This window comes from Caretta caretta, chromosome 7 (genome assembly GCF_965140235.1).
Source record: "Caretta caretta isolate rCarCar2 chromosome 7, rCarCar1.hap1, whole genome shotgun sequence".
Lineage (NCBI taxonomy): Eukaryota > Metazoa > Chordata > Testudines > Cheloniidae > Caretta > Caretta caretta.
Window position 1 is genome coordinate 28566267 of NC_134212.1, and position 13746 is coordinate 28580012.

Here is a 13746-nt window from a genome sequence, read left to right on the forward strand (position 1 = left end):
CCAATCACACAAACTGAAAATTGTTCCACTTTACTGCAGTTCCATAACCATGCAGGAACAAGTCCTGTCTGTGTTTTGTGCATATCCAAAATTCTTACTGAATTCAGAAGTGGCTTGCTTTTGTAACCATACATCCTGATATTTTCAGCCCTGGTAAGTGAAGCAGGTTTACGTTTAGTAACTGGGTGGGAAGCCTCGCAGAAAAAGTTAGGTGCTGTAAGAGGTGTTGCTTATTCACTAGGTCAAGTGAGACCTTCCTGTTAGTAAATAACACAATAGTACAATAGTAAACCAGTGCACCATAGAATGCACTTTGCTCCTGGAGTCTAGAATAGGGTCCTTTGCTTCTATGCACAGCCCATTAAAGACCATGAAAAGACTCCCACTCACTTCAAGAGGCTTTGGACAGAACTGGTTATACACTGGGTAACTCGACTGTCTTCACAGGATCCTGGTCCCACAGCAGAGTGGGGGCATGTGAGCTTGTTGCAGAGCTGCTGCTCAGGGACAGGAACCTCCTGGCACCCCAGCCTCCAAAATCATTCAGGCTGCACTTTCTGCATGACTATGTGCTAGCTGAGGGGTGCGTGGGAACTGGTGGCCTCTGCTGCAGGTGATGGGCATCTCAGGTACTTAAAGCCAGGGTCTAGAGGAAGGAAGTTCATAACTGCAGAGTCTGCAGCTGCCTAGGGCCAGCGCTGAGGATTTAGAGTCCCTAGTGCCACCGTCGCAAGGTTCAAGCATGCTCAGCCTTGGAACAGCCACCCCTCCCTTGACTAGTAGCTGCAGCTATCTAAGGCTGGCCTCTGGCAATCGGCCCCATGGCTATAGCCAGAGAAGCTGCAGGTGGCTTTGTGACTACTGGGGGCCATTAAGCTAGAGCAGATAAATAAACTGGAGTTAACCTCAAGGAACAGAGGTCACCAGTAGGAAAGGAATGTCAAGGGGAGCAGCAAAAGAGGAAGCAGGTCAGGCTTGCAGTGGGAGAATAGCCCCAGATGGTTGGGGAGCATGTCCAAAGTAGAAAGGAAACAAGTATGGGGAGAGGTAGTGGTGATCAGGTACTAGACTAGCATGTAGAAGGGAGCAGAGGGAGAAAAGCTGGTGTCTTCAGATTCCCAAGGGCTAAGTCCTCACTTTGGGGAAATGGTGTTTGCAAGTGGCTTGCTCAAATGGCAGGATGGGTACTGTCATAAATATAAAGGGAAGGGTAAACACCTTTAAAATCCCGCCTGGCCAGAGGAAAAACCCTTTCACCTGTAAAGGGTTAAGAAGCTAGGATAACCTCACTGGCACCTGACCAAAATGACCAATGAGGAGACAAGGTACTTTCAAAAGCTGGAGGGGGAGAGAAACAAAGGCTCTCTCTGTCTGTGTGATGCTTTTGCCGGGAACACAAAAGGAATGGAGTCTTAGAACTTAGTAAGTAATCTAGCTAGACATGCGTTAGATTTTGATTCCTTTAAATGGCTGAGAAAATAAGCTGTGCAGAATGGAATGTATATTCTTGTTTTGTGTCTTTTTGTAACTTAAGGTTTTGCCTAGAGGGATTCTCTGTGTTTTGAATCTGATTACCCTGTAAGGTATTTACCACCCTGATTTTACAGAGGTGATTCTTTTTACTTTTTCTTCTACTAAAATTCTTCTTTTAAGAATCTGAATGCTTTTTCATTGTTCTTAAGATCCAAGGGTTTGGGTCTGTGTTCACCTATGCAAATTGGTGAGGATTTTTATCAAACCTTCCCCAGGAAAGGGGGTGTAAGGTTTGGGAGGATTTTGGGGGGAAAGACATTTCCAAACGGGCTCTTTCCCAATTATATACCTGTTAGATGTTTGGTGGTGGCAGCGATAAAGTCCAAGGGCAAAAGGTAAAATAGTTTGTACCTTGGGGAAGTTTTAACCTAAGCCAGTAAAAGTAAGCTTAGGAGGTTTTATGCAGGTCCCCACATCTGTACCCTTGAGTTCAGAGTGAGGAAGGAACCTTGACAGGTGCTGAGGGAGGGATTTGTCAGAACCGATCAGGTATCTACCGGCTTTGGAACTTTGAGCTGAGACTAGGACCATATACAGTGACTGGTGCATAGGATGGTACTGGAGACATGGTTATAGAAGGTCTGAATGAGGAAGGAGATAAATCTGTGGGGAGTTTCCCTGAATACTATGAAAGTTCTACTCACTGTGGACACTGGTATACCCACATGGGTGTACAGCTCAGTGAGAAAAACTGGGGGCTGAGGGAGCTGGGTATGGCAGTGCATATAGTCATGTAGAGGTGTGTGATCAAAATGAAAAATGTCTCTGAGATTCAGCACCGGGAATACTATGGCGCCAATGGCACTGCCACACCAGGCCCACACTCGGAGCCCACAGTGACTACGTAGGGGCTCACAAATTATGTTTGGTGCCAGGGCCCACAAAAGGGTTAATCTGGCCCTGGCTGTAGTGCAGTCTCTTTATCATGGAAGTTGAACTTACAAATGTAGAATTATGTACAAAAAATAACTGCACTGAAAAATAAAACAATGTAAAACTTTAGAGCCTAAAAGCCCATTCAGTCCTACTTCAGCCAATCGCTCAGACAACCAAATTTGGTTACAATTTATAGGAGATAATGCTGCCTGCTTCTTGTTTAAGTCACCTGAAAATGAGAACAAGTGTTCACATGGCACTGCTGTAGCCGGCATCGCAAGATATTTACTTGCCAGATGCGCTAAAGATTCATATGTCCCTTCATCTTCAAACACCATTCCATAGGACATGTATCCATGCTGATGGCGGGTTCTGCTTGATAATGATCCAAAGCAGAGCAGACTGATGCAAGTTCATTTTCATCATCTGACTCAGATGCCACCAGCAGAAGGTTGATTTTCTTTTTTGGGTCGGGTTCTATAGTTTCCGCTTGTTGAGATTGTTGCTCTTTTTACGACTTCTGGAAGCATGCTCCATAACTTGTCCCTCTCAGATTTTGGAAGGCACTTCAGGTTCTTAAACCTTGGGTTGAGTGAAATCTCACATTGGTATCTTCTTTGCATTTTGTCAAAACTGCTGTGAAATTGCTAATCACTTAGAGATATGACATTAACTTTTTAATATTATTTTAACTTTTAGTGCCAGATTTACCCATATATTCTGGCTGTTTTAACCACATTCCGCAGCAGTGCAAAGCAGCCAGAGTGTATTGAGTAGCTTCCTCCAAGTCTTGACCTCCACATTTCCCTGAACACACGCACACCAGTTTCCCCTTCCCTCCTGTCCCTCACATTTACCCTCTGGCTTGTCCCCCACCCAATCCTCTGCTCACACACCCTCTGAATTTCCCTTCTCCTGTCCTCCTTGTTGAGTAGATAGGGTGTAACAGGTAGTTCTTTTAAAAATATTTTGTTTAGTATTAATGGTCATTTTTGCCATTATTCTTCATAAATGAAAGTGTCTTCTTCAAAGGGGCTGGAAAATGTTCTTCTACAGATAATTCCACAAAGAATTTTTCCCCTTCAAAATGGTCTTCATCCCCATTGTTCTCTATGAGAGTGAACCCAAGGTGCACCAATGTGAGGCTCCACCCTAGAGGTTCAATTGGCTGAGACCCAGGGTGACTGATTGGTCCAGTGGCCCCACTTCAGCCAGTGTTTTGTCTTGTTTTGTTTCTTTTTCCTCTGCTGACTGCCCCCAGAGGTACTGGCCAGCCCTCTTATTCACGTTTCCCACAGTACTCCTTGAACTACTGGTCAGTCATCTTAGTGCATCTAAAAACAAGCAAACAAACACTTCTAATCCAAAAGGGGGGAATATTTAACAATCTAAGGCCTGGTCTACAGTACACGGTTATTTTGGAATTAGCCAAATTAATTCGAAATAAAACTGATTCCGTCCACATGACCAAATCGGTTTTTTCGATTTAAAGGGCTCTTGAATCCGATTTCTGTACTCTAACTCGGCAAGTGGAGTAGCGCTAAAATCGAGATCGCAGTTCCGGGTTACAGGTACTGTGGACGCAATTTGACGTTATTGGCCTCCAGGAGCTATCCCAGAATGCTCCCTTGTGACCGCTCTGGACAACACCCTCAACTCTGATGCACTAGCCAGGTAGGCGGTAAAAGCCCCGGGAACTTTTGAATTTCATTTCCTGTTTGGTCACCATCAGCACAGTCCACCCTCACAGGCGACCATGCAGAGTCCACCATCACAAGAGACCACTCAGTCCCAGATTCGCAGATGAGCTCCAGCATGGTCCGAACGGGAGTTACTGGATCTCATTGCATGTTCGGGAGACGAATCTATTATGGCAGAACTACGTTCCAAAAAAAGAAATGCAAATAAGTACACTAAAGTCTCCAGGGCCACGATGGAAAGAGGCTACTCCAGGGACACAGAGCAGTGTCGTACAAAAATCAAGGAGCTCAGGAAAACATACCAAAAAGCCAGGGAGGCGAACGGGTGCTCTAGGTCACAGCCCCATACGTGCCGCTTCTACCGTGAGCTGCATGCAATTATGGGGGGTGACGTGACCACTACCTCACCACTGTCTGTGGACACCTGCAAGGGAGGAGTTGCATGGAGCAAGGAGGATGAGTTATTGGAGGACGAAGAGGAGGAGGAGGACAGTGCACAGGCGGCAAGTGGGGAATCCGTTTTTCCCCCTAGCCAGGAACTATTCTTAATGCTGAACCCAATAGCCTCCACCCACTCCCAGTGCAGGCTCCCAGACCATGACCTTGGAGAAGGCACTTCTGGTGAGTGAGAGCCTGATCGGAGCCACGCGGTGGGGGGAACCCAGCCATGCTGGGCTGTTCACATTTAGTTTAAAGGGCTCATCCCTGCTCAGACCCTCATCAGAGCCACATGGCGGGTGTGGGGGAGGGGAGGGTGTTGTGTGAAGCTATCATCCCAGAGAGCCTGCAGGCCCTCCTTTTATATGGCAAACCCACCTGGCATTGCTTGCTATGGGAAAGGGGGCCTGGCAGTTTGAAAGCATTGAAATGAATGCAGAAGAAGCAGAACCCCACGTGCCCCTAGGGCTTACCATGGCTGCCTGCAAGCTGAATTCTGTTGCCCGGCCGCATGTGTTGGCTTACTCACATCAAAGCGGCAGGCACTTCAGTATAAGAGGCAAAATGCGACTTTGTACAGAAAGAACATGTGCTGTATACTATGAATTGCCTGTTTCACTGAGAAAGTGTCCCCTTTGTTCTCTAAAATGTATCTTTTAAAATACTACCCTCCCTTTTTCTCCTCCCACAGGTGCAAATGTGTCAATGCGGCCCCATCTACTCCGTGCCAGAGGCTGGTCCAGATTAGAAGGCAGAAAAAACGAACTCGGGACAACATGTTCGCCGAGCTCCTGCAGTGCTCCTGCAGCGCTCCTGCACTGATAGGGACCGCTGAATGCATGGAGGCAAACAATTGCAGAGTCCCACAAAGTGTTAAATGAACACGAAGAGAGGAGGGACACACGCGATGAGAGCAGGCAGGATGCTATGGTCAAGCTCATGGGGGAGCAAACTGACATGCTCTGCTGTATGGTGGATCTAATGCGGAAAAGGCAGCAAGACCACAGACTGCCGCTGCAGCCCCTGTATAAACCACCCTCCCTCCCCCCCAAGTTCCATAGCCTCCTCACGCATACGCCCAAGAACACGGGGCAGGGAGGCTACGGGGAGCCACACACTCCACCCCAGAGGATTGCACAAGCATCAGAAAGCTGACATATCTGAAATTTTGATTTGGTTCCTGGACTTGTCCTTCCCTCCTCCTCCACCCCCCTCCCTAAATACCCCTCCCCTCCCCTGGTCTACCTTCTGATTTCTCTCAATGTGTTGTGCAACAAATAATAAAGAATGTTTTTTAAACAATTGTGACTTTATTTCCTTTCATATATATATAGGGGACGGGTAACTTCAAGAGAAACAAACACAACTGTCACACCGTACCCTGGCCAGTCATGAAACTGGCTTTCAAAGCTTCTCTGATGTGCAGTGCGCTCTGCTGCACTCTTCTAATCTCCCTGTTGTCTGGCTGTGTAAAATTGGCCGCCAGGTGAGTTGCCTCAACCTTCCACCCCGCCATAAACGTCTCCCCCTTACTCTCACAGATATTGTGGAGCACACAACAAGCAGCAATTACAATTGGAATATTAGTTGTGCTGAGACCTAACTGAGTCAGTAAACTGCGCCAGCGCGCCTCAAACGTCCAAAAGCACATTCTACCACCATTCTGCACTTGCTCAGCCTATAGTTGAACTGCTCCTTACAACTGTCCAGGGTGCCTTTGTTCAGCTTCATGAGCCATGGCATTAAGGGGTAGGCTGGGTTCCCAAGGATAACTATAGGCATTTCAACATCCCCAACAGTAATCTTCTGGTCTGGGAAGTAAGTCCCTTCCTATAGCTGTTCAAACAGACCAGAGTTCCTGAAGATGCGAGTGTCATGCACCTTTCCCGGCCATCCCACGTTGATGTCGGTGAAACATCCCTTGTGATCCACCAGTGCTTGCAGCACCATGGAAAAGTACCCCTTGTGGTTTACGTACTGGCCGCCCTGGTGTTTCAGGGCCAAAATAGGGATATGCGTTCCGTCTATTGCCCCGCCCCGGTTAGGGAACCCCAGCGCATTAAAGCCATCCACAATGGTCTGCACATTTCCCAAAGTCACTACCCTTGATGCCAGCTGGTCAATAATTGTGTTGGTTACTTGCAGCACAGCAGCCCCCACAGTAGATTTGCTCACTCCAAACTGATTCCTGACTGACCAGTAGCTGTCGGGTGTTGCAAGCTTCCACAGGGCTATGGCTACTCGCTTCTCAACTGTGAGGGCTGCTCTCATTTTGGTGTCTTTGTGCTTCAGGGAAGGGGACAGCAAGTCACAAAGTTCCATGAAAGTGGCCCTATGCATACGAAAGTTTCGCATCCACTGGGAATCATCCCATACCCGCAACACTATGCAGTCCCACCAGTCTGTGCTTGTTTCCCAGGCCCAGAATCAGCATTCCACAGCATAAACCTGGCCCAATGCCACCATGATCTCCCAATCGCCACATGCCGTGCTTCTAGGAACGTCTGTGTCCGTGTCCTCATCACTATCATAATCACGCTGTTGTCGCTTCCTCGCCCGGTTTTGCAGGTACTGCACATACTGCTGGATAATGCGCGAGGTATTTACAATGGTCACAACTGCAGCGGAGATCTGAGCGGGCTCCATGCTTGCCACGCTATGGCGCCTGCACGGGTAATCCTGGAAAAAGGGCACTAAACGTAGGAGAGCAGAGTGGCAGCGGAAGAGGTGCTGTTCCATTCATGACAGTCGAAAAAAGGTGGGAAATGGTTGTCTTCTGTAGCTTTCATGGAGGCGGGAGCCCAGGACAGACAACATGGAGAAGCTCAGTAGCGTGGCAAGAGCGGGAGAGCAGAGTTGGCGGTGGAAACTGTGCTGCTCGGTTCACGATGGCGGAGCAGAGTTGACAACGGAAGTGGTCGATGAGAAAGAGTAGATACTTATAGAGATTACATAGAAAGACGAGAGGAAATGCAAGGTGGATTCATAGTACCAAGAGAGAAGCAGTGCACCATACTGCACCTTCTAATGAAAGCAGTATGGCATCTGCATGCCAAAAAGGTGCAAAATGATTTTCTACTGTAGCTTTCACGGCAGAAGGAGCAACTGATGACACACACCCAGAAACACTTGTGAGAATGTTTTTGCCCCATCATGCACTGGGAGCTTAACCCAGAATTCCAGTGGGTGGCGGGGACTGTGGGAGAGCTACCCACAGTGCACCGCTCTGACATTTGATACTAGCCTCGGTACTGTGGACACACACCGCTGAATTTTCATGCTTTAGTGGGGCATACAAGACCGAATGTATAAAATCGCTTCTGAAAATTTGAATAGAATAATTTCGAAATAATTTCTTACTGTAGACTTACCCTTCCACTCCATGACTCTGACCTATCCTTAACACTAAATTTAGTTACCATCCAATCGATTTTGAGTGTTTAAAAATACATCAAAACAGGATTCATACTATTCAAAGATCAGTTAAAAATAAAGATCTTTCCTGCAGCAACATGCAGCTCATTATTGGAAGTCTGCTGCTCCTAAGAGTTATTACTACAATAGTTTAATTCCAAAACAACAATAAACATGATTCTCAAAATACTGAAACCCCATAGTGAAGACTTACAGCAGATTTAAAACCTGACCTTCCCCCCCCCCCCCCCGATTCATTATTTTAAATAACCACAGACCTAATTACATCCAATCTACCTGAGAGACAATATCTGAGGAATAAAAAAAGCAAAGGGCAGTATGGTCCCCTGGCCCAGAGTCTGAAAAGTGTAACAGCTCGCTACCATGCCAGCCTCTGAGTTCTACACACAAAGCCAGACTTCCTCCTCAATGCTCAAATATGGACCCACAAAGAAGATCCGTAAAAGATCTTTGAACTCCAAAACTAGGGTTGTGGTCTGAGGAAACAGGGATGGGATTGCAGCAAAGGCAAACTACACAGCCCTGGAGAAAGAAGGAAAATTACTATTAAAAACTGAATGCAAGATAATACAGCAAAAATCTGCCCTATGATGTAACAATAAATAAACTCTTAAGTAAATGTCTGGGCATACAGGGCCCAACTAGAAATGGTGTTGGGGGGTAAGGAAAGAGGGTAGGCTTCATTTCCAATTGCAAGGGTCTTAGGAAACGTCATTGCAGATTTGCCCATGGCCTTAACCCTCACACTCAGGTAGTCATATGTGTAGTAGCATAAGTTGTCTGCATCTTTCCCGAGAGAATGGTTACACTGTGGAGCTAGGGGTGTAGACATATTCACGCTAGCTCTAACCAAGCTAGTGCACTAAAAAATAGTAGCGTAGCTTGGGTAGCATGGGCAAGAGGAGCAGTAGCACAGGGTAGCTGAGTATGTACCCGAGGATGTACTTGGCATGGCTCGTCTGTGCTGCCACCCCACACTGCCCATGCTACCCCAGTTACATTACTATTTTTAGCACGCCAGCCCAATGAGAGCTAGCTTGAGTATGTCTATGCAAGCTGGGAATCACACATCTACCTTCAAGTGTAGACAGAGCCTAAGACAGGGGACTGAATCCAGCTTTCTTATACCAGCAATACCTCACTGACTTTAAGTTTCAATGGTTTATTGTCTTTTCCATCAATGTTTCTAGCCTGTTAGTACAAAAAAATTTTCCTCATCACCAGAAGATTTGATTGTTTTGGAGTCAATTATTGCAGATCTTAGCTTTTCTGCATCTTACTACCAAGAGGAGCATATTATTTAAGGGAAGAGACATTTATTTTATGTGTTTTAAGCCCAAGTAGTAGGCAAGATCTGCCTCTCCTGCACACAGACTCAAGGGAGGGAGTCAGAGAGAAAAAAACTCTGAGTTTCCCTCAGTGGAGTTTCCCTAAGATCATTCTGCAGGAGGATGGATTGTAAGGGAGATTCCTGTACCATAGCATGGGCAAGAAGGCAGAGGACTACACTGAGGGCCTATGGATCTCCCAGGATATATGCAGATCTTGGAGAATCCACTGAAGGTCAAGGCCACCTACACAGAGGCTCTGTGCTTTTAGCAGACTCTGAGGAACACTGAATACCCTTCTTTCAATAGAATTGTGGTTCCAGGGACTCTGAAGCTCCCCATAAAGTGAGGGTTTATTTTTTAATATTTAGAGGCCCAAACCTCAATATTCAGAGCCAGATTTCAAATCTCTTCAAGTCTGGCTGTGTTTCGAGGTGATTGTTTGGTCTATACCAAGCCAGTGCAAAATATCACTGAACATAAGAATGGCCATACTGGGTGAGACCAAAGGTCCATCCAGCCCAGTATCCTGTCTACCGACAGTGGCCAATGCCAGGTGCCCCAGAGGGAGTGAACCTAACAGGTCGTGATCAAGTGATCTCTCTCCTGCCATCCATCTCCACCCTCTGACAAACAGAGGCTAGGGACACCATTCCTTACCCATTCTGGCTAATAGCCATTAATGGACTTAACCTCCATAAATTTATCCAGTTCCCTTTTAAACCCTGTTGTAGTCCTAGCCTTCACAACCTCCTCAGGCAAGGAGTTCCACAGATTGACTGTGTGCTGAGTGAAGAAGAACTTCCTTTTATTTGTTTTAAACCTGCTGCCCATTAATTTCATTTGGTGGGCCCTAGTTCCTATATTATAGGAACAAGTAAATAACTTTTCCTTATTCACTTTCTCCACACCACTCATGATTTTATATACCTCTATCATATCCCCTTTATATTCCCCCATATCCTCTTTTCCAAGCTGAAAAATCCTAGTCTCTTTAATCTCGCCTCATATGGGACCTATTCCAAACCCCTAATCATTTTAGTTTTAATCCCTGATTGTTCAAGCCATAAATTCTACAGTAACAAGCTAATGCGTTCAGATTAAAGGTTAGTCTACCTCAGAAGAATTTCCTCCCTTTATTTCCTCTCACTTACCACCACAAAAAAAAACAAAACAATGTCCAGTGGCTGGAAGTTGTGGATACACAAGAGAATCTGACAGCAGTAGAGCTGGTCAAAAAATTTTCAGCGCAACTTTTTTTCTGTTGAAAACACCATTACATTCAAACCAAAGTGTTTTGGAGAAACATATCAGTTTTGATAAAAAATTTGTCAGAAAGGTTTTTCAGCTGCAGGATGGAATTTCCATTATGTGTGGGTAAGAGAAAGCCCAGAATAGCCTGGTGGTTGGGTCACTCACTTTGGATGTGGAAGGCCAAGATCCAAATCTCTCTCCAAAACAGACAGAGCAGGGTCTTGAACCTGCTGCTCCCACAGCTCAGAACAAAACACAAAAGTTCAAAACATCAACACTTCCTGCAAAACATGATTCTTGTTTCCAACCAGCCTAGATAATAGCTCATACAACTATTTTTGGGTGTTTTTGTTTGTTATTTGTAGTTTCTTGTCATTCACCCAGCTCCCAATTCCTTCTATTCACCCATCATTCTGTGTGTGACTTTCTTGGGCTTCCAACCAGCGGACCAAATTCAGTGATGAATCCTGGTCACGTGCCACCAGAGGCACGCTGCGCATATGCTAAAAGGGATTCAAATGCTGAAGGCCAATTTTAACTGTATTTTAATTACAAAAGGCTGAACAATTTTTTTTGCAGGCCTTGCCTGTAGGGCCAAAGTCAATAAAAAATTCTCTCTCAAGATCACAACAGGCCCAAAGAACTAATCTAGTAAAGTGTGGGTATGTTTAATGAAAGGAAGGCACCCCTTAACTTTTTCCATTAAAAGTCAAAGTTCAAAAGTCAACCAGCTATTAGGTGAATCACAGTTGAAATCCAGAACCAAACTACAGGTGAAAATGATCTGAGCATCTAGAGTGTGTGTTCAATAAGGAATCCCAATAAAGTATATAAATTAAACAAAAAATAGCAGCTCAAGTGTCAACACAGACAATCAACTTCAATTCTTATGTGATATTTGTTTACACTTATGGTTCTTATTCATAAAATTATCCCTAAACTATTGTGTAATGCTGCTGCACGCTATTACAGTAAGCAGTGTCATCTCAGATCCCAGCAGTGGCTGAATTTCAGTGCCACATTAAGCATGTACTGTATGCTTTGCCTACTGTCCCTCAGAGAGATGCTGTGAGCCTTACAGTAATTAAAGAATGTCAGTAAAGTGCTTTTCAGAGCCTCAGATAAAAGGCTTTATATAATTCCAGCACTCACACAGAATGGAAGACTGTGCATAAGTGATGAAAGATTGGGCTCACTTGTCTCCTTCTGTGGCCTTGGGAAAGTCACTTAGGCCAACATTTTCAAATCTGGATAGCTAACATTACGGATTACACACCTAAAAATGTATGAGCTGGCACACTGCAGAGCGGGTGATGAGCTCCCTGCACTTCAAGTCCATGGAAGCAGTCTGTCCTGAGCACTCTGGACAAATCAGGTCACTTATTTAGGTGTTTAACATTGGGCACCCACAAATGATTATTTTGGCCTTAAACTCTCTGCCTATTTGTCTCTTTAAAATGGAATCAATACTTACCTGTTTCAAGGATGGTATTGGGAGCAGTATTTAGTAAGGCACCAATCCTGCAAGTAGGTTCACGAAGCAGACAATTGGTTTGTGTGGATCCCTGCTTAAATCAATGGGGCTTGGCATAGATCTGCTCACACAGATCAGCTTGCAGAACTGGGACTTTAGTTTATACAGTGCTTTGAAGAGTTAAGTGCTATACTAATGCTAAGTATTATTACATAAGTGCAGCATATTCATATTACATTTATAGTATGCATTTAGGCTCAGCAAACAAAAAGTATTACTGACCAGTGAGCACTGTCATGTGCGGGGGCTGCTTTTGACTACTGAAATCACTAGGAGTATTAATGCTATTATGTAATCTAGAAATAAGATATGACAAGAAGGGAATTATTACACAATTATTAAAGGCCTAAAGAACCTCCAGTGATTATAAATTAATATTTGAATTAAAAAAATAATTTTGTCCTACTTTCCCCCCCTAAATATATTTAATTGGAAATAGATCTGAAATACTATCAGCTTGAGGGCACTGAAGTTGCTTCTTTCAGAACTGAGCTGCTCTGACTCAACCAAAAGCCACTTTAAAGGCAGATGTATTTGGGGAACAAAATAGACTGCAATAGAAATTTTGTATTTGGGAGGGGGAAATCAAATTCCCATACTTTCCTTAAGAGATTAATGCAATATTAATACAATAGCTTAGTGGTAGATTGTGGCTACATTATGGCTCCCTTTGCCAGGGTGCTATAGAGGGGGAAGACAAGATGTAGGGAACCCTCTTCCCCCTACATATGCACTGCCACAGCACACAGCCAGAATGGGTATGCAAGCGAGCACCCATCCCCAGAGTACAAAACAAGTATTCTAGACAAGACAGGTCTGGGTACATGTCTAGCCATGGCTTCACCTGCTGTGAACCAGTAGAACAGCACTGGCAGAGGACAGGTTACACCGGTTACATAGGAGCAGGCACTAGCTTACAGTTCTCCCCCATCACCTCCAGAGACATAATACTTACAACAGCCAGCTTTCAGGGCATGACGCAATCCTCATCCTATCTAACAGCTCAGGCTCTCTGAGCAGTAGTTGAGTTCTTAAAGCCTGATTTTTTTTCCGTAAACGTTAAGCACCTACAAATCCCCCTGAAGTCAATGGGAGCTGCAGGTGTTCAGCATAATTAAAAATCAGGCCATTATTGTATTGTCCAGGTGACAGACAAAGGCAGGTTCACTAGAGCTGTGTATCTTTGCCAGCACTTTGCTATATTTCATAATTACATGAGAATAGTGGCAGCTACCCAGGTCATTTTTACTCCAAGGGGGTAGTAAATCAGCCCCCAAGTGCATGAAAGGTGGTTATAAACATTACTGTTTTTACAATCAGATGCATATGTGATGATGCATACAAGCATAATTCACTGAGCATGTTTTACTGAAAAGCTTCACCCTCTCTCTGTTAGATATACAGTGGACCATAATACCATTTAGTGACCTTCTATACCTCTGACTTAAAGTCAACAAAGAACAGATGTTCAGATACTTAATTGGCAAAGTACACTTTTACTTATGCTAGTGAAAGACTGTCAAAGTATTCTGAATAAAATCATACACACACATTATACCTATATATAGGGTTTCATTATTTTAACATGGTCATTTGTCAATTATAACTTCAAAAATTTATTTAAATAGCCAGGTTGTTCCACAGCGAA

The 13746-nt window shown here is 44.7% G+C and overlaps 1 protein-coding gene across 10 annotated transcripts in view; it reads right to left on the bottom strand.

Moving 5' to 3' along the window:
• The window catches only part of CACNA1D (calcium voltage-gated channel subunit alpha1 D), a 336560-nt gene that overhangs the window by 270618 nt on the left and 52196 nt on the right, over positions 1-13746 (bottom strand). The window lies entirely within an intron of this gene.